Raw genomic sequence first — 22,914 nt, 5'->3', positions numbered from 1 at the left:
TTGGGACCCTTTTACTCAGAAAGCAGTACAAACATCATAGACAGACTTAATTACACAGAGACTGCCTTTCTCCCTTCCACCAGAATTAATTCAAGGTTTCTCAAAATCTGTGGGTGCTGGGTGGGGAGGGAAACAATGAATAATGCCATGCACAGAGAGGAAAGCTAGGGACTTAAAAGTCAGTTTGCAGACTTTGTGTTGTTCAGTGTCTCCTTAGAGTAGGGCGAGTTATATTAAGGGAGCCTGTAGCACAGCTAGAGGATTTGGCTCCCCTCTGTTTAGGGGAAATATTTCCTTTCTTTAGTTTCTTTCTCTGACTCTCTTTTTCTTTAGAGCTCTTTCTACCTAGGCTGTTTTCCTGTGTTGGTTTACGTTGTGTTAAACACCCTTTTAAAGAGTTTTCTTGCACATAAGTTTCAGGTCAAACACATCTCGATCCCAAGAAAACCTAACCACTAAAGGAATACATTTTTGTTCTCCACATAATTTCTTACACTTCATCTATGCACAGAGTGTTCCTTGTTGCCCTGGTAATTCCCTTAGATCTGCCCTCACTGTGATGTCCAAAAACTTCCATCCTCTGGATTCTTTTGGTGACCTAGAGAGTTCCAGAGGCACAAGACCACTACAGAAGATGGTGGGAAGTATCTACCCAGGGAGACAATCTCAGATGGTTCCTCAGGTAAGCTAAGTTCCCAGACTAACCTCTAAATTGTTTCAAGTGTTTGGACATGGCTAACTTTTCTCTTGATCAGGAGTGTGAGTGTACACTTGAAAAGGGAACTCCCCTAGACAGTAACTGCACTTGATTTTATCCTGAGGAAAGTGGTGACTGTGTTTTGTCCCCAGTATCTGGGGTTGGCCCTCACAATCTTACTCACTAAGTGAATCTGAAAGGAAATGGCGCATAGGACATGAATGAGGAAGGGAAGCAAGACTTCTTCAAGGAGAGCAGGGTCACTGCTCCAGGCCATCAAATTCCTAGAATACGGAAGTAGGCTGGGGAATAAACAAGACTTTGCTGAGTGGAGGAGATATAGAGATTTGAATTCCATACCTTAAAAACAAGTTTGATAATATTTGATAGAAAACATTCATATTTGATATTTCTTTGAGCACAAGTGTGGCTGTATTTGTTGAAACCACAATTGGAAGTGTGGGCTGCAGAGGCATAACAGGGTTTCTGATCCCCTCCATGTCCAGAGAAAGTTGTAGAGAGTGGGGTCTCTCTGCTTGGCATAACAGCAGTTGGAGGATCAGTAACCTAAGAGTTTAGGGTTCACTTTAAGTCAGTTTTGGGGGAGTTCTGAAGTCATTGTGTACATAATTTCTATCCCTATGGAATAGTAGGCAGGTGGATAACATCTTTCAAGATTACATACTCCTGGCTGAGTTTGCTTTGGTCCTTTGTTTAAAACGTGACTACAGTTTTGTGCTGTTGTTTTTAGCTTTTTCTCTCTGCCAGTTTATTGTTTCACAAACATATCACCCTTTCTTGATATTGTTTTCTGTTAAACACAGAAGTCAGATTCTGTCAATGTGTGTATTTCTTCTTAATTCTATTGAGCATTCTAAGCTTTTCACCTTTTCATATACCTTTAGAAACAGCATTTCTTTCATAAATTGTTGCAAGTTTCCTTTGGGTATGTTGAATTTATGCTGCAAATTGAACATGCCAAACATCTTAATATTGATTCATCATGTTCATATTACGAGTCACCATTTATTTACTTCTTTTATTGTTTTGTTCCTATGTGAAATACTTCTAGTTTATTATATGAAATGTACTTTGGGGCTAGACAGGGGGTTCAGCACATACTCTTTCTTCTTGGGGATGGCCTGTGTTTAGATCCTAATGCCCATCTTGGGAGGCTCATATGTACTTTCAACTCCAGATCCAGAGTATCTGACAAAACTCTTTTCTCTTTACACACACACACACACACACACACACACACACACACACACACACACACACACACACACCACACGAAAGACATTCTTGCATGCACAAAAACACACATAAAAATGGGATTAAACTATGTTTTCCAAAAGTCTTTATGGCTTATGAAACAATTCAAGCAAAACAAGTTGCTTTAGATGTATAGCACAAATCATACAATTAAAAAAATCTGTTATCTTGCTTTTCAATTTAAAAGGTTTGCATTACCTTGCCTTACTATGATCCAGAATTACATCCAATCATTAATCAGAGGAAACATAAAATAGTTTCTATCTGATAACAAAAGGCTTCATTTCCTGTATCTTTAGAGAATGAAATAGTTTTATTAGTTAAAACTATTATCTTCAATGTTGAAACATCAGAGTTACTTCAAGTAAGTCTCCTGAATTCTGGAAAAGTCTCAAAAAGACACCATTTTCTATTATTGGCAAAGCAGAGTACTAGAGTGCTACAGTGTAAGTGCTGGCTCATGGTTTGTTTTTATTGTTGTCTTATTAGAATTTTGTACTTCTTGCTTTGAAGGATCATGGTATATTTTTAGGTTTGTGTCTTTCATCAGTAATGCTGTCTATGTTTCATGTTTTAATGAATTATACATCTAATTCATTATTCTTTTTTCAGAAAATGATGGACTTTCATGTATTTTTATATTCTAAAAATTGGCTATAATACTTTATCAGTCCTTGGAAATTTGTTGATTTGTTGATGGGGGAGTTTCTGTAGAGTTTTCTTTTCTTTTCTTGGACATATCTGGGTTTTTCAACTTTTGTTATGATTGCGTGGGGTTTTGCTATTTAAGTGATTTTAATGGATAAATACATTGTTAGATTGTTAAATATTCCTTTTTTCATTTTCATTTTTAATTTAAAAGTTTCTTTTCATTTTACATACCAACCACAATTCCCTCTCCCTCCTCTCCTCCTGCTCACCCCTTATCTTCCCCTCACCCCACCCCATCCACTCCTCAGAGATGGTAAGGCCTCCCATGGGGAATCAACCAAGTCTGGCATATCAAGTTGAGGCAAGACCAAGCCCCTACCCCTGTATTGAGGCTGAGCAAGGTATCCTTCCATAGAGAATGGACTCCAAAAAGCCAGTTCATGCACTAGGGATAAATCCTGATCCCACTCCCAGTGTCCCCAGAAACTGCCCAAGCCACACAACTGTCGCCCACATTCAGAGGGCCTAGTTCCATCCCATGCAAGTTCCCCAGCTGTTAGTCCAGAGTCAGTGAGCTCCAACTAGCTCCAGTCAGCTGTCTCAGTGGGTTTCCCCATCATGACCTTTCTCTTTTGCTCATATAATCCCTCCTCCCTCTCTTCAACTGAACTCCAGGAGCGCCACCCAGTGCTTAGCTGTGGATCTCTGCATATGCTTCCATCAGTTACTGGATGAAGGTTCTATGTTGACAATTAGGGTAGTCACCAATCTGATTACAGGGGAAGGCCAGTTCAGGGATCATCTCCACTATTGCTCGGAGTCTTAGCTGTGGTCACCCTTGTGGGTTCCTGGGAATTTCCCTAGTACCAGATTTCTCCCTAACCCAATAATGGCTCCCTCTATTAAAATATCTCTTTCCTAGCTGGGTGGTGGAGCACTTGGGAGGCAGAGGCAGAGGCAGGCAGATCTTTGTGAGTTCAAGGCCAGCCTGGTCTACAGAGCAAGATCAAAGACAGGCTCCAAAAAGCTACACAGAGGAACACTATCTTGAGCAAACAAAAAAAAAGTATCTCTTTCCTTGTTCCCCCACTCTATCTCTCCCCCAACTTGACCATCTTATTTCCTCATATTCTCTTGCCACCTCCTCTTACTTCCTCCCTCCCCCCCCCACTCCCAATTTACTCAGGAGATTGTATCTATTTCCGCTTCCTAGGGGGATCCATGCATATCTCTGTTAGGGTCCTCCTTGTTACCTAGCTTCTCTGGGGTTGTGTATTATAGCCTGGTTATCCCTTGCTTTTCATCTAATATCCACTTATGAGTGAGTACATACCATGTTTGTCTTCCTGGTTGGGTTACCTCACTCAGGATGTTTTTCTAGTTCCATCCATTTGTCTGAAAAGTTCATGATGTCATTGTTTCACAGCTGAGTAATACTCCATTGTGTAAATGTACCACATTTTCTTTATCCAGCCTTTGGTTGAAGGGCATCTAGGTTGTGTAGACAGAGATTTTCCTGTGTCCCACCCCATTCTGCAGTCATTCAGTCCCAAATTAACATATAGAGACTTATATTAATTATAAGCTATTTGGTCTATTGCTTAGGCTCATTACTAATTAGCTCTTACAACTTAACTCAGTCCATTCCTATTAATCTATTATTTGCCATGTGGTTTTGTGGCATTACCTGTTCTCTTACATCTTGCTTCTCCTGGCAGCAACTTGCATCATCTCCTCTGACCCCTGCCCTTCTCTTCCCTGTATTTCTGCTTAGATTTCTTGCCTGGCTCTATTCTGTCTTACCATAGGCCACAGCAGATTTTTATTAACCAATGGTAGCAACACATGTTCACAGCATACAGAAAGATGATCCCACAGCTCTTCTCCTTTTCTGTCCAATCAAAAAGGAAGGTTTTCATTTTAATATAGGAAAATTACATATAACAAAACAGTTATCAAGCAAGAATTACAGTTACAATATCTAGTCTATTTGTATTTGGCAAAATTAAAGAAAATACTCTATCATCTATCCAATTTTTGTGAGTCTAAATTTTCATATCTAATTTACATTTTATCATGACCAAGGAAAACTATAATTATCTAGTCTTCAACTCCATCAAAGACCCCAGAAGGATATTATCTGAGTAAACAGGAAGTGCATTGCAAGCAACTTCCAATATTCTAGAAATGACAAGAGACATTTGGTTGCCTGGACAGTCACCAAAGTTCTTTTGTAACATTAGGGCATCCATCTTCAGCCTATAGGCCTAGAGTAGCTGGCAGACTTTTCAGTGAAGCAGGAAATCTGAAGAACTGTCCTGCCTATTTTGGCAAAGTTTATCAGTCGATTTCCCCTGTGCCCTGCAGAATGTCTGGCAGTATCTTCTGTGAAGCAGGAACCTGAAAGACAATCTCACCTTGTTTTGGCAAAGTTCAGTGGCCACTTTTCTATGGGTCCTGTGTATCTGGTTTATACAACATACTGTCAAGCAGTCCAGGTAAGAACAGTTTCTTGCCCAAATGAATAGCCTTGTTCGTATTGTAAGCAAACTCCATAACGAGTTTCTTTGATGCCCATCATCTTCTTTGAAGTAATTGGTGCTACCAGGAGCAGACATGTCTCACTGTTCAGAAAAGTCTAAATTCTTAAACATTTTAAATGCCATATGCTGTAGGTCTTTAAAATGTTTGAAGATTACCTGTCTATCTGAAATATAACTCTGTATTCCTAGAGAAGCTAACTAACATGACTATAAGTTTGACTATTAAGATGACTATTAAGTTATACTTTTTAATTATATATTACATTTTTGGGGTTTTTTTTTGAGATGGGGTTTCTCTGTGTAGCTTTGGAACCTTTCCTGGAACTCACTCTGTAGCCTAGGCTGGCCTCAAACTCACAAGAGATCCACCTGCCTCTGCTTCCTGAGTGCTGGGATTAAAGGCATGTGCCACCACCACCCAGCTATATTACATTTTTTAATGAGCTGCATGAACATAATACCCTAAACAAGAGTAGAAATATACATATAGCATAATAAAATTAACTTTAAATTTGTACTAATAAACCAAAATCTGTACTAATGTAAAATACATAAGATTAATAGTTGTTTTTTAGATAAAAATAGATTCAATAATCTACCCTTTCCCCCATCATTTCTATATTATATCCCCTTTTCTTCTTTTAGAAAGAGATTGACTATGACCAATAACAATTTTTAACCAAACCCCCTAAACAAAGACAAACCTCCATAATCCATTTTCTGGGAATGTGAGCATAGTTTTCTTGACTGTTTCCTACTGATTGGAGGCATTGGTAATCTTTGGGGGACCCTGAGAAAATTTAGGATTATGGTCAAGTCCTGACTGGATCATCTCAGCCAGTTTGCCTTGAAGCTGTTCTTGATGTTGAATCCCATTGGAGACCTCTCAGAGGATCTTCCTTGACGCAACCATATTAACCCAGAAGGAATCCACAGCTTCTCATCTTCTGTGGAAACAAAAGCGGAACCTCTTTTCTAAAGCAACATACTCTTAGACTCAAAATTTGAAGTCAAGATAACTTTAGAATATATATGTTGAATTAATCTAGCAATATTTATAATCAAATGTGTCTTAGCAGCTGCTATTCCTTCTTCAGCCTTCAAACAATTAAAAGACAACATAATAGCATAGTATCCAGACTCTCTGTGTATATTTCATCTTATGTGGCTTTTTTATTTTATATTATTTTTATTGTCTCTTTAAAGACTTTGTTTTATTTTTTAAAACCATTTATTTCTTTCTATAATTGCCTATACCCATTTTCTTTATTTTTCCCAAGGTTACATACATTTTTTAAACACACTGTGACCTGTTAGAGGCCTTTCTGCTTGAATCCGGTTTTTACCTTTTCTGATCAGGAGACTTTTTAAACTGCTAAGTTGTGTGTTTAGGACTGAAGTGGTAACTTTTGCTGCTGGCCCTGCCCAACTCAGCTTCTCAACATGACAGAGGTACATTTATTGCCAGCTCTGGGAGCTATGCTCACCACCAACTCTGGGAAGCAGTGGGTCTATGCCTCCATCAAGCAGCACGCAGCCCAGAAACCTTATAGCAAAAGCTAAATCTGCCATACAGCATGCTGTGGGGCTTGGAGATGCCTCTGTGTACTGGGGCAGGAATCTGCCATATTGTGCTCAAGTTCAAAAGTAATAGCATCTCTGTACCATGGTCCAAATGAGAGACATGAACTAGGAAGCTGCTCTTGGCTCCATTTCTGTGCATTCAGAATCTTTTAAAAGGTTTTTCAGGTCTATGTGGATCAATGCCTGATGATGGGCAACAAGGTTGTTTCCAGGTTCTGGCTATCACTAATAATGCTGCTATGAACATAGTTGAGCAAATGCCCTTGTGGTATGAATGTACAACCTTTGAGTATATATATGCCCAAGAGTGGTATTGCTGGATCATGAGGTAGATTGATTCCCAGTTTATGAGAAACCACCATACTGATTTCCAAAGTGGCTGTACAAGTTTGCACTTGTTTGAATCTTAGATGGCCATTTAATAAAAAACCCAGAGCCAGATATCAGGGTCAGAGAAGAAAGATCAGAGAAGCAGAACAGCCAGCCACTAGTTCTTACTTCTATGAAATCCTCAGCCTAATGAGAGGGAGCTTCTGTTTTTCTCATGCCTTATATACCTTTCTCTGACCTGCATATTACTTCCTGGGATTAAAGGCATGTGTGCTTCCCAAGCAAAGGCATGGGATTAAAGGTATGTGCCACCACTGCCTGACTACTATGTCCAATCTAGTGGCTGACTTTGTCCTCTGATCCTCAGGCAAGTTTATTGGGTACACAATATATCAACACATTTCTCCTTCTTTGTCTAAAATAATAAAAGAAGGTTACAACTAATATAAGAAAAACTATATACAATATGTATAAGTATATATAATATATACAGTCAAGAATTACATTAACAATATCCAGTCCATTAACATTTGACAGATTCAGAGAAAATATTCCATTATTTATCTTATTTTGCTGATTCCAAAATGCTGTACATACTTCATGTCCTATTCTAACTTGTATTACCAACTGAAAACTATCTTTTGATGTCTTTCAAATTTATACACTTTACACACCTTTAGTGAGTTTCCTTTCTGAATTTGTTAACAAGGAAAACTATAACTATCTAGTCTTCAGTTCCTTCAGAGACCCAAGAAGAAATAATCTTACCTTAGTAAGCAGGAAGTGCAAGCAAGCGATTTCCAAAAAATGTGAGGAATGACAGAAACAGCTGGCTGCATGGCCAGTCACCCAAGGTTCCTTTGCAATGTTGCGGCATCCATCTTTGGCCTACAGGCCTAGCATATATGACAGACTCATCTGTGAAGCAGGATTTTCTAAAGGGCCTTCCTATCTTGTCTTGGCAAGGTTCTGGAGTCCTTTTTTTGTGTCCCACTTGTCCCTTTAGACAGCATAGTGTCAGCAATCAAGGCATGTGCATTTTCTTGCCCAGTGGCTAACTTTTGCCCCAAAGTAAACTCCATATGGAGTTTCTTCCATGCCCATTATCTTTTCTGAAGTAGATTGGTGCTGCCAGGAGCAGATATGTCTCATTGTCATAAAAAAAGAGTCTATGTTATTAAAATATCTTAAATGCCATATTCTGTAGATCTCTGAAGTGTTTGAGATGAATTGTTTATCTAAAATATATTTCTGTTTGACCTTGAAAACATACCTAATATGACTACAACTTTGATTGTAATAACTAACTACTAACTTGCATTTCTTTATATCTTAATTAGTTGGTAATAATAACTTTCAAGGACTAGCAATTTGCATTACACTGTTAAAAGAACTATATAGGTACAATACCTTGAACAAGAGTAGAAATGTATGTACAGTATGAAAATAATAATCAATTTTAAAAAATAATCTCAAATTTGTATCAATGTAGAAAATTTGTATACAATATACAAAAATCCAATCCAATGTAAAATATTTAAAACAAGTAGTTGCTTTATCAGAGTAGTTTCAATAATCTACCTTTTTATCTTATCATATCCATATTCTCTCTTTTTTCTTTTCGAGTAGATTACACAATATAATCCAATACTCATAGTATATTTACTGTGGATTGCTCACACCTATAACTAAGCAATCACAGTGCATGGTGAGTTCATGCCTATGACCCAGAACTCTTTCTGCATGTATTCTAGAAGGTTCAGGCCTACAGTGTAGCACTCATGATGCATGTGTTGTAGAAGGCTCATGCTGTATCCCAGCACTCATGGTGCAATTACATGCAGACGTGCACATTTAACTCAGCATTCACAGTAGAAGACTCAAACTTGTAACCCAGAACTCATGGTGCATGTACTATGGGGGGATCCAGCCTGTAACTCATTATTCATTATGTATATATTGTGGGAGAGTGATATCTATATACTAGTATTCATCATGCATATACTATGGGAGGCTGAAATGTGAAATCCTATTACTCATGTTACATACTGTAACATGATAGCCCAGCTCTCATGGTGCATTTACTGTGGGAGGATCATACCAATAAAGGAGCACTCATGGTGCATGTACTATGGGGTCCTATCTCTATAAGGTTGTATTCATGATACATTTAGTATCATGTATTTATTTAGGGCTTAGTCCTGTAACCCAGCCCTCACAGTGTAGGGACTGTGAGTGGCTGACATCTGTATAATAAGTACTCATGATGCATTTACTCTAGGAGGCTTAGGCCTGTAACTCTGCACTCATGGTGCATGTATTTTGTAATACTCATGTCTGTAGCCTGGAACTCATGGTGCATGTACTGCAAAAAGCACTAACCTGTAACAGATCACTCATGATTCATATATTTTAGGAGGCTGACATCTGAATACCAGTACTCATGATGCATGTACTGTGGGAGGCTCAAGCCTATAGCCCAGAACTCATTGTACTTACACTGTGGGAAGCTCATGACTATAACCCAGTATTCACAGAACATGTAGTATGGTGGGCTCATAGCTGTAATCTGGCACTCATGGTGCATGTACTTTCGGAGGCTCCAGGTTATATCCCAACATTCATGTAACTGTATTTGTGAGGATTTATGGTTGTAAAACAGCATTCATGGTGCATGTATTTGTGGGGGCTCATGGTTGTAAACCAGCACACATACTGCATGTACTCTGGACACTTAGGTCTGTAACCAAGCACTCACGGTGCCTCTAATGAGGGCAGCCCACACATGTATCCTAGTACTCACAGTGCATATACTTTGGGAGGCTCATCCCTAATGACACAGCATTCCTTATGAATGTCCTATGTGAAACTGAAACCAGTATCCCAGCATTCACTGTGCATGTACTATGGGAGGTTCATGCCTATAACCAAGTATTCACAGTGGATGTGCTATAGTGGCTATTTGCTGCAGCACAGTACCCATGGTATATGTATAGTGGTTGTCTGACACTTGTATCCTAGCAATCATGGTGCATCTACTATGGAAGGCTCATGCCTATAATCCTATATTCATGGTGCATGTACTGTGGGATGTTTATCCCAATACCACTGCACTCACTGTGAGTGTACTGTGTGAGGTTCAAACCAGTAACCCAACATTCATGATTCATGTACTGTGGGAGTTTCATGCCTATAACTCAACATAAATAGTGCATGTACTATGGTAGGCTCTTTGCTGTAACCCAGGGCTCATGGTGCATGTACAACAGTTGTCTGACCCCTGTAATTCTCCAGGCATGGAATCTCTTGTGCATAATACACCATTTGAAAATAAGGAGGAATCAAGTTCTTTTGCTATTTGTCCTTTAATTTTATTATCTTGCCTTATTACTTTAGTGATAGTGAGTGCTTTAAGTACTATGTTGGAAAGGAATGGGGATAGTAGACACCCCGGTCTCATTCCTGATTTTAATGGGATTTCTTAGAGGTTTTTCTCCTTGTAGGGGGATATAGCCTCTGTTATGATGTGTCATGTTTCCTCAGGTACTGTACTTCCCAGGTTTTTGTCATTCACATGTATTGGATATCACCAAAGGCCTTTTACACCTCATGAAAGAATCATGTGATTTTGTTTTCATATCTATTTGTATGATTTACTATACTTTTTGTGTTACATATGGTAAAGATACTCCAAATCTCTGGACAACTGCAACTTTATTTTGATGGATGACACCTGTTTTCATTGTCTTACCAGATAAGGCCTTTATTTTGTCTTTGTTTTGTAATGGTATGTATTTCAAATTAAAATGTAATTATGTTCCTTCCCATATTGATTTTCCTCCTGCCAAGCCCTAGATTCTAATTCCTCAATATAATGCTTCAAACAGTATACAGACATGCATCAAAAAGACTGTCATGACCAAGTAGACATTAAGTAGACTTTGCCCCTGAAATGCAGTGATAATTCAATTTAAGCAAGCCAATAAATGTAACAAACCACATAAATGGACTAAAAGATAAAAATCACATGATCATTTCAATAGATGAAGGAAAAGCATTTGAGAGCATCCAACATGGCTTAATGAAAAATGTACTAGTCAATGTACAGATAGAGAAAAAAATACCTCAATTTACTAAAGGTATTTTGAGAAATGCAGCCAACATCATTCTAAACAAAGAGAAGCTTGAAGAAATCAGTTGAAGTCAGAAATGAGACATAATGTCTGTTATACCCACTATTTATAATGTTGTAAGCTCTAAGTACTGGTTGGTGTTATTTGGCAAGAGAAGGGAACTAAAGGAATATGAATACAGGAATAAGTCAAAATATCCCTATTTATGGATAACATGGGGTATCCCAAAAGTTCCACAGAAAACTTCTTGAAACAATAAACTAAATCAGCAATGTAACAGGATACAGAATAACCTCGCACAAATCAATAGCTTTTCTATATACAAACAACATGCAAAAAAAGAAATGGTGAACAAAATCCCATTTACAATAACCTCAAAGAAAATTCAATAAGTAAGAATGAATCTACTCAAGGAAGTGAAGGACATCTGCAATGATAGAGAGACACTAGAAAAAGAAACGTATCTGACCCTCACAGATTGGTAGATTTAATAATATGAAAATGAACATTTTATATAAAGCTATTTAGTGCAATTCCAACTGAAATTCCCATATAATTCTTCACAGAAATATAAAAATCTATCTTAAAATTCATATAGAACCACAACAGACCCCAGGCAGGCAAAAAATACCCCGAACAAAATCAACAGTTCTGGAGAGATTAACATTCTGTATCTCAACATATACTACAAACCAACAATGAGAAAAACAATATGCTATTGGCAGAAAAACAGACATGAAAAACAATGGAAGTAAATTTACACCCAAACATGAGTGCATGAAGCTACACCTATTTAACATCTGATAAAGATGCATAACCTGAAGAAAAGAAAGTATCCTCAACAAATGGTCCTGGGAAAATTGGATGTCCACATTTGAGAGACTAACATGTTTTTAAAATATTAATGTTAAAATACTTAATAGAAGATGATATGACAAATAGTAAATGTCTTGTGTATCTAAAGCAACAATTTCATCTACCTGATAGAGATGTAATAAAGTAAGATATTCAGCAATCCACTGTAAATCTCCTAACATAGCTTGATATGCTATGGATGTGTATATATTATTTGATATTTCTGTATCTTCATGATCCAAATTTTATCCATTTAATACTTCATCTTGAAGTATTGCCTCCTAAGGGAATTATCTAGAGATGCCATATAATGTAAGGGCAATGACATTTATTTATTTTTTTTAAGATTTATTTATTTATTTTTTATTATGTAAACAGTGTTCTTTCTGCAAGTTTGCCATAGGCCAGAAGAGGGCATCAGATCTCATTATAGATGGTTGTGGGCCACCATGTGGTTGCTGGGAATTGAACTCAGAACCTCTGGAAGAGCAGACAGTGTTCTTAACCTCTGAGCCATCTCTCCAGTCCAACATTAATTTTTTAAAAGAACAGTTCTGGTCTCTGTCTGTCTGTCTCTCTGTGTAATGTGATTATAGGTGTGTAGGCCATGACATATGTGGGTACAAGAAGAAAACTTTGGGGGGATTGTTTTGGCCCTTTTTGTATAATGATCAATGTCAGATTTCTAGCCTTGAACACCACAGACATGTTTTTCCCAATGAGATGTCTCACGGGTGCTCAAATAAGATTAGTAGAAACATTACATCAGTAAAATATTGTCTCCTATTCAGATTGTAAAATATTGTTATCTAAGGATGGAGGAACACAAAACAATTTTAATAATAAATCATATTTGCAAATGAAAATTATATTTATATTGTAATTTATTTATTTACGGAATATGCTAATTTATTCTGAGGACGAAACACTTGTTCATAACACTTTCTCAGAAACACAAATGAATGCCTAAGAATAGTCTCAGTGGGTAAAGTTGGTTGATGCTAAGACTGATGACCTGAGTTCAATCTCTGGGAGACATATATTACTCCTACAGTTTTTCTCTTATGTCTATAGGTGGGCTGTGGCATATGCACATCCACACAACAGCACATACATAAATAATTTTTAATCTTAAATAAGGCCAGTGAGGTCACTGGCAGCCAAACTTTTACTTCCTGGGTTTGGTCTCTAGAACTCACATATAGGATGTAGTAATTAATACCTGTAAATTGTCCTCTGAGTGTTATATATGCACACCATAGCACAAATGTATGTGCACAGTTAAAACAGTTTAAAAGATTGAAGTTAACAAAGCAAGGAAAATAAATAACCAAAATGTTGAGAACATATGAAATGATTTACCAGTTGAAAATTAATACATTGTAGAATTTTGAGAAGAGTTATTGTTCATAAAAACAATGACATTTCCTGTTTAAATTTTACATTGTCTTTTCATGCTTTGATTCAAAGATAGATCGCTTAAAAATCATATCTCAGCTGGGCTTAGTGGTTCATGCTTGTAATCCCAGCACTGGGAGACAGAATCATGCAGATCTCTTTGAGTTTGAGGCCAACACAGTCCATAGTGAGTTTCAGGGAAGGCATGGCTACTTAGAGTAATCCTGTCTTAACCACCGCCCCCCACCAAAAAAAACCCTTTATCTCAAATTATGGAACTTTTCATAATATAACCTGGCTGGACTCACCACAACTTAACAAAACCTTTTGTTGTCTTTACTCACATCAAGAGAATCGTGTTAAAAATGACAATAAGAAATGTGGAGAGTCCATTCACAGAAGGCTAGAAATCCACTAAATCAGACTTTCATCACATTCAACTCATAGACCACAGAAGGTGGCATATTTATCTTTGCATTATAATGAAATATTGGGAGTGGAGGGTAGGCTTGGTAATACTGCTACTATTGGGTACTCAAGTTTGGTTACTAGCACCCACATCAGATGGCTCAGTAATTCCAGACCCAGGAGATACGATGAACTCTTTTGGTCTCTTTTGGCACCAGGTATGCAAATGGTATAAAGATATATATATATATATATATGACTCCATATTGTAAACAAAGTTTTTTCATGTATTTGTTATTCTTTTTTAAATTAAAATTAATTTGGTTTCAGTGTATAAGTTTTGTTAGTGTGTATTCCAATTGAATGGAAGAAAATCCAGAGCTCTTAGCTGCTGAGCCAACTATTTAGCTCCTGCCTCCAGGTTCCAGTTCTGCTTGATTTGCTGTCCTGACTTCCTTCAGTGATGAACAGCAATGCTGAAGTGTAAGCCAAATAAACCCTTTCCTCCCCAACTTGCTTTTTGATCATGGTGTTTTTGTCACAGCAGTAGAAACCCTAACAAAGACAATGATAGTAGACTAAACCTCTGAAACCATAAGAAAGCCCCAATTAAATGCTTTCATTTATAAGAGTTTCTGTGGTCATGGTGCTTCTGCATAGCAATAGAACACTATCTAAAACACAAATGAAAAATATATTTCCCTTTTAGTGTTTGTTTTTTTGAGATGGGTCTTACTCTGGAACTGACTATTTAGACCAGTCTGGCCTTGAGCTCATGGTGATCAGCCTGCCTTTGTCTCCCAGGTTTGGTGATTAATGGGATGTGCTAACATGCTGGATAACTTTGTTTTTGAAAATGATGGATTGATTGTATGGTAATGAGTAGGTGAAAACTGTAAAGACTTTAAGAGGTATCTTCTCATTTCTCCAGTGCTCTTTTCCTCTGTTATTCAGTTTGGTTCTTTTTGTGTGTGTGTGTATGTGTGTGTGTTGATGTAGTACAAGCTTTCCCCAAACTGACAGTGATCTTTCTGCCTCTGCATCCGGTGTGCTATGATTTAAGACATGCATCACCATTACTGGCTTGAAGAAAATGAGTTTTATGCTGCAATTGTCTCTTTAAAATTTTTTTTAAGTTATTATTTAATGTGTATGGGTGTTTTCCCTGTAATTTTGTCTCTGTACCCAGTTCATGCCTGGTGGTGAGGGGGACAGAAAGTGAGTGTCAGATCTCCTGGAGCTGGATTTACAGACAGTTGGAAGCACCATACTGAAACACATTCTGCATGCTCTGGAAGTCTTCAGTACTATCAACTGCTGAGCTATTTCTTCAGCTCATGTTTTCTATTCTTGATTATGTTTTTTTGTCCAAGGCTGGTTAGGTCACTAGGGGATCAGACTCCTTCCTGTTCATCATTAAAGAACGGAATCTCCTTCAAGTGGAAGAATTAGCCTAAGGCAGTGATGATCTCTCTAACTGGTTACCTAATACATGGTTAGGTGGTTAACCCTGAAACTATATATACACAACCAAAAAAAGCTACTAAACAAAATATAGTCATATATTTGCATACACTTATTCCTATAAGTATATGGTATAGAGAAACTTGACAAACAAGCAGGTATGAGTAGGGAAGTTAAGTAGAGATGAAGGGATGGCAAGGAAGGTGAAAAGTGATGTAATATTTTAATTGAAAATGAATAAAAAATAAAATCTAAATGAAAATGAGAGGGCCTAGATCAATAATTCTCAACCTGTGAGTTGCACCCCCTATAGGTATTTAATAACTCTTTCACAGTGATTGCATATCAGATATCCTGCATATCAGATATTTACATTATGATTCCTAACAGTAGCAAAATTAGAGTTAATGAAGTAGCAATGAAATAATTTTATGGCTGGGGTCACCAAAACACGAGGAACTGTATTAAAGGATCACAGCATTAGGAAGGTTGAGAACCACTGTCCTAGAAAAATGGCTCAGTGTTTAGGGCCATTGGGTGCTGGTGCAGAGGACCCAGGTTCCATCCCCAGCATTCCTATGTTCACTAAGAAGCTGCTGTAACTCTAGTCCTAGGGAATCTAATGCCCTCTTCTGGCCTCTACAGGTACTGTGCACAGACATATACAGGTAACCAGTCATACACATAAAAGGTTAAAAAAAGAATGGAATTCTCTACAATAATGCGACAGCCCTGAGAAAGTCAGCTGCCAGGCTAGTTAAATGAGCTTTTTCTGGTCCTGCATGGAAGCAGCTGTGGCCTTCCTCTGAGTCAGGCTGTACAAAAGCTAAAACAACCTTGTTTGAGGTTAGAATAGCTCAGCATACCTATCCATCTAAGAACAACATCTATATTTTCTGTATTTTCCCCTGTCTTTTGCATTTGTAGGAATTGTGGCATACATCATGATTAACAGCATTAGCTCCCAAGCAATCAGCTTTCAAATTATCATTTACTTGATTTTCCACTAAGAACAAGATAAGCATGCCAGAAGTATTTCTTTCCATCATTTTTATATTTTACATAGCTTTCTGCATGACTTTGTGCTAAGAATGCCCCACATATCTCTGCTTTTATGTTATGATCATGTTTAGAAGTGAACTTGTTAACTGAACATGCTTAGGAATCTTTGGAAATTATTCCCATGCTCTCCTTGCTTGCTAGAGATAAGAAACCTTTCTCTGCAATTCTATATTGGCTCTTATGGTTGGTATTCTTGGTTGTCAACTTAACTACATCTGGAATTAACTAAAACCAGTGCAGTTTATTACACCTGTGAGGGATGTATCATGTGAAACAGTAAAATCCAACATTAATCTGGTTCTTTTGAGGTGGCAAGATCCATCTTTAAACTGGGCTACTCATGTAGGCAGCCTGTATACAGAACATGGAAGAAGGAAGCTTTTATTCTTTGCCTGTTTGCCCTAGCTCTCTCTAGCAAGTTTATTCCTTTAGTGGTGATACAGCCCACTTTTGGAAATTCCTGTTCATACTGAAGACTGGCTGAGACATGAAGCTTTTTGGACTGAACAACTACTGGGTTCTTGGTTAAGTAAGGGAAGACAGCAAAGTCAGCTTTTGGAGGCCAGGCATGAATGCTTCTGAATTTGCAAATCTCTGCAGAACTGGGACTGGTTTTTGTCTAAGGTTGAAGGCCAGGGTAGATAAGCACCATGCTGTGTCCCTTCAGCACACTGTCTCCTTAAGGAAGCTACTCTTGTCACTCAAGACTCACTAGCCAATCAGGGTCTCCTAGTGGACACAGCAGTCTACAGGGTTGGAGGGCTCTTCTAGGCTCCAGGTTGCAACCTTGCTCCATTACTCAGGTAGGAGCACGTGCTGCACTGTGAGACCACTGCCAGGATCTATGAGAAGAGTGTAGTTGAGCTTGGAAGAACCGACATGGTGAGCTAGGGGTTGCTTTCCAAAGATAATGAGGAGTGGCCAGCTGAGTTGTTGGAGCAGATATGCTGGATCTTCCCCAGGGCTGAATGTGAAACTAGGAGCCAGGGAGGTATTCAATTGGGACCCAAGTGGCCCTTGCATCTCCCTGAGCCAGGGCACCAGCCTCTGAATGACTTTATTCTGAAGACTGAGCTGCCTAGAGCATGGGAAACAGAGCCTGTGCATAAAAATATCTTCCTTGTTTGTGATCACTGTGCAATGTGCTTTGAATATAGCTCTGTAAGGCAGGTTGCCAAAATCAGAAGTGTAGTTTCTCTAGTGTCTTCTAGAAGTTATGCACTTTTATTTAACAATGAAGTTTAGAATCTATTGGAGATAATTTTGTCAAGATCCAGTCTGGATCCTCCCTATCTAGGTTTGATGTGACAAATACCCACAATCAGTTTAGGTGCATCTGAAAATAGAAACAGACAAGCTGAAAAACTTAGTCAGTACCCCCATCCCATTAAGAGATCAAGATGTAGAAAAACAATTCTCTGAGTTATTTTTCTACAAGGGGCACCCTTTATCCCACAGTTTATATTTAAGTCAGACCTGGATTCTTAACTATTTCTATTTATCAACAGAAAACTATTGATACTTTGGTTCTTAAGGCCTAGAGATAGAAGAAATCTCAAAGGATAAAAACACAGTGAGGGGGAGCCTTTATTGACATCCACCCATTTTTTAAGAAAAATTAAAGTAACCTGGAATGTCTTCTAGATCCTCCTTGTCTGCCTCTGCAGAGCATCCTCAGGAGTATTCTTACTTCTTCTTTCTTTTCCCATAGTTACTGTGGTAGTTTGAATATGAATGGCCCCCATAGAATCTTGTGTTGTGCCACTGGGAGTGACACTATGAGGTGTGGCCTTGGAGGAAGTGTCCCACTGTGGAGGTGGGCTTTAAGATCTCTCTCATATGCTCAAGCCAGGCCTAATGAGGTAGTCTCCTGCTGCCTGTGGGTGAAGATGTATAAATCTCAGCTTCTTCTCCAGGACCATTTCTGCTGCATGCCACCATGGTTTCTGTCATGATAATAATGGACTAAACCTTTGAAACTGTAAGCCAGCCCCAAATATATGTTTTCCTTTATAAGAGGTTCTGTTATGGTGTCTCTTCACAACAATAAAATACTAAGACAGATATAAAAAGAAATGCCTCTCATATTAGTTGCTTACACTGATGTTTAACTGGATATTTGATTCCTCCTTTTCATTAGTGAACCAGAAGATAGGGTCTGTATGGATTATCTGCTCCTTTATATATTATATGACTCAGGAATACTTATGACATTACTGAATTCTCCTTGAATTTTTCTCTGTCTGATTTTAGCCTATCTGTGCTGGATGCTTATCCAGCAAAACTTCTGGAATGTGTATATTGAAACTCACATGTCAAAGAAATCAGTAAACTTCTAATTAGTGAGAATTTTGGCTCTCTCATGGGATAAACTTAACAATATTTCCTTAAACATTCCCTTAAGCCTGTTCTCTCAGTTTATAATCTGTTAATCTCTGTGACATTTCTCACCCTAAATAGGAATCAAGCATAATAACATTCAGTGTAACCCCCCCCCCTTTTAAAAATGGCTTTCTATAAGTCAGGCTTCCTAGGTTAGAAAAGGAATAGTATAATTTACCATTTGCAATCTTAACTTAAATACCCATAGATCAGAGGATCTAGGACACAGAAGACACAAGTCATAAAATAATGGAGAAAGAAATAATATTTGGATGTTCCATTTTCATAGCATGTTTATGTCACAATTAGAAAATGAAAACAAAAGTGTGGGTTTGGGGGTTATGCTGGAGCAGATACAAAAGTCAGCAGCAAACCTGGACAAGAAGAGGCTCAAATATCTTAGAGAAAAAGAGGCTTGGAGATTCCATGTGGAGGGTCAAGTTGGGACAGCACATTAAGACTCTGTGGCCTGCATATGTACCCTCCAGCTGTCATAGCTGCCAGTGGTAGCAGCTTGTCTGACACCCAGAAATTTATTCCTTTGGTCCCCTTGGGATGTGAGCTCTCCCAAGACCAGCTCTAGGCTGATGCAAATTCCCATGAGCCTTCCACGTCTAAACACTTTAAAGTGTCAACTTCCTTTTGGAGGCACATGGTTAAGAAAATTCTTCAGTTTATGCGGAAGCTAGAAAATACATTATGTAAAGCAATGTGTCAAAAATAAAATAAAGCAAACACAAACTATGAAAGGCTGGTGTCACCTCTTTAGTATATAAATGGGGTAATATTTTGAAGGTTCGGTGTTACCAGGAAGTTTATGGCTATCATCATTTTGGTATATGTCAAGTGCTTATAGTAACCACAAATTCACGTTAAATTTACCTCTTTTATGAAATTATTACCAAAGGTCACATGACTGCTTCCTTCAGGATGAGGTCACAAATCAAGGTGGCAGCAAATCACATGGTAGTCTTCTGCTCAAAGTTAACCCAACTCCCTGCTCAGGTGAGCCCATCCATCATCAGGCACTGCCCTGTGGGACCCAGAAGTTTCAGAGGTTAAATGTTAACTGTTACACACTTTGAAAATACATTTTACGTTAGTATAAATACTATCATTAGTTTGGTTATCATGGTACTCTCTTGACTATGGTGTCTTACAAAATGAACAAACTAAATATGTTGTTCCAACATACAATGTCACAGACTATATATACCCTTTCATAACACAGTGAGAAAGATTGGACCAGAGCAAAACTGAAACCCAGCAGGGCAAACACCAAACCCTGCTGCTCTGTTTTAGACACCTGGGGCTTCATTTTCAAAAGGCTTAACCCTGTAATGTGAATCTTAATAGGTCTTATTAACTAAAAAAAAACCTGGAGCCAGATGTTGAGGTAAAAGCTGAAAGATCTGAGAAGCAGAACAAGCCACAGCCAACCTCATCTTATCAACTCCTTAGCTGACCCTGTTTCTCACTCCTCAGGGTCTCAGTTGAACTGCTGCTTAATTCATGTCTCCTCACACCTTATATACCATTCTCCACCTAGCCATGTCACTTCCTGGGATTAAAGGCATGTTGCTTTCCAAGCAAAGGCATGAGATCTCAAGTGCTGGGATTAAAGGCATATGCCACCACTGCCTGACTCTGTTTCCAGTGTGGCCTTGAACTCACAGAGATACAGATGGATCTCTGCCTCCCAAGAGATAGGATTAAGGGTGTGTGCCACCACTGTCTGGCCTCTATGTCTAATCTAGTGGCTGGCTCTGTCCTCTGATCCCCAGATAAGTTTATTAGCATATACAATATATCACTACATTATAGATAAGAGGTAGATTATTGAATCTACTTTCTATTATTTATTTATTTATTTTTTGAGACAGCATTTCTTTGTGTAGTTGGTGTCTGTCCTGGATCTCACTCTGTAGACCAGGCTGGTTTCAAACTCACAGAGATCTGCCTGGCTCTGCCTCCTGAGTGCTGGGATTAAAGGCATGCACCACCACCACCTGGCTAAATTTTGCCTCTTTTTTATTTCCAAAAAAATTTCAGGTGATACCACCATATGGGGATCTGGTTATTCATGGATTCTGTCCAACTTGGAACAGAGTAGCAACATGTTCTGTATGAAATTGGTTTTAGTGGCTAGGAATTGGCTTGCCTTTTACTTCCATAAATTGAAGGTTTAAGTGAGTGAGGTCTTACCTTTAGGGCACTTTTCCTATGCTTACAATGAGGAGCAGCTACCTTCTCTTTAATGTCACCAACCTCCTTGGAAATTACTGCTTCTGTTTCAGTATGTGACTGCAAACTAAAGCTTCCTGAGTTCTGGATTAAAGGCATAAAGCATGAGCCACCACACCAAGCTTGTCCATCCATTTTTGAAGTTAGCAATTGTTGATACTATTTCTGTGATGTATACTTAATACTGTTGAACTGTTTGTGTGTCTCCCTAAATAACTGTTAGCAGACATTTCTCTTGCAATGCCATATCCTATTCAATGGGCCCAGAAACAAGAGGGGTGATCCTCTTCTTCTATTTCCTCCTAAAATGACTTGTTTTCCCCTCCAAACTGCACATTTCATTTCTTTGTGCCTATTTGTTGCTCTTTTTCACTATAGACCTGCATGAATCATAAGTACTAACTGTATCACTGACTCAGTATTTTGTCAAAGAAGTCATTACCATTTAATTCTGCCTAAGTCTTTCAGGACTTGGGCAGAATACAGACAGATTTCTTTGCCAAAATATGACACAAATGACTGTCCAAGTTACTGTTTTAGTGTTGTGAAGGGGAAATTGTCAAATCAACTCTTATAATAGAAGGCTTTTAATTGGGGACTTTCTTACACTTTCAGAGCATTAATCCATTTTCATGTCAGGAAAGATGGCAGTAGGCAAGCATGAAGCTTAGAGTTTACATACTGATCTGCAGGCAGCAGGCAGAAAGAGAGAACCAATTTCCAGTGACACACCTCCTCTACCCATGCCATATCCTACTTCTCAATCAATTCCACTAATTGGGGAGCAAGCATTCAAATACATAACCATATGGAGGCCATTCTCACTCAAACCACCCAATGACCTCTAGCCTAGTTTTCTATGAAGTTTATTTCCTGCTCAATCCTTATAACCTTGACCTCTACTATCTGAAATACTCTCAGCACTCTAATCTTCCAGTTCCTTCCATCTGCAAGTTCATTTTCTCTCCTTACAAGAGGCATAAACCCAAGCAGGAGTACACCTGACCTGTGCCCTTGTGGGCTGCCATTGTTGTCTACTGACCACATTTGAGATAAACTCAGTCTTGTATCTTTGGTCAAGCAATCAGCCACTATCTAAGACTTGTATTGTCAGTTTCTCTCCTGAACATTTTTTTAGACTCCCATCATTTTGTGGAGATTTGAGCTCAGAAACTTCTTTAAGCACTGATTCTAAGTTAATTTCTGGTGATATCAATGTTACATTTCTTCTGGGTCATCAGGGCTGAGGTAAAGATGAACTTAGAATCAGCCTTCCACACCTTTCTGCTATTAAGGACAAGTTCATAGGGCTGAATAAATGGCTTAGCACCTAAGAACAATGGCTGCTCATCCACAGGGACTGGCTGATTCCCATCACCCAAATACAGCTTATAACTTTCTGTAACTTCCGTCATGGAGGATCTGACACCATCTTCTGGTCTCCACTGGTACCTAACACACATTTTTATAGACAGTAGCAATACTTATTTATACCCCTAAATTAACTTTAATTCATATACATGAAGAAACATGTAGCTAGAGTTTTCCTGCCTGGTGCTCAGTCAGTAGAGCATGAAACTTAATCTCAGGGTCGTGGGTTTGAGCCCCACGTTGGGTGCCATTTGTAGCTAGAGTTTTCCTGCTTGGCCCACAGTCAGGACAAATCTCTCTCACCTACCAGTCCCACGGCTGCTCAGACCCAACCAAGTAAACACACAGAGACTTATATTGTTTACAAACTTTATGGCCATGGCAGGCTTCTTGTTAATTGTTTTTATATCTTAAATTAATCCATTTTTATTAATCTATAAGTTGTCACGTGGCTCGTGGCTTACCAGTATCTTAACATCATCTCATGGCGGCAGCTGGCAGCCTCTTCTCTCCCCCA

This window comes from Peromyscus californicus, unplaced genomic scaffold (assembly GCF_007827085.1).
Source record: "Peromyscus californicus insignis strain IS unplaced genomic scaffold, ASM782708v3 Scaffold_23__1_contigs__length_62951481, whole genome shotgun sequence".
Classification (NCBI taxonomy): Eukaryota; Metazoa; Chordata; class Mammalia; order Rodentia; family Cricetidae; genus Peromyscus; species Peromyscus californicus.
Note: the sequence above shows the minus strand (reverse complement) of the source record.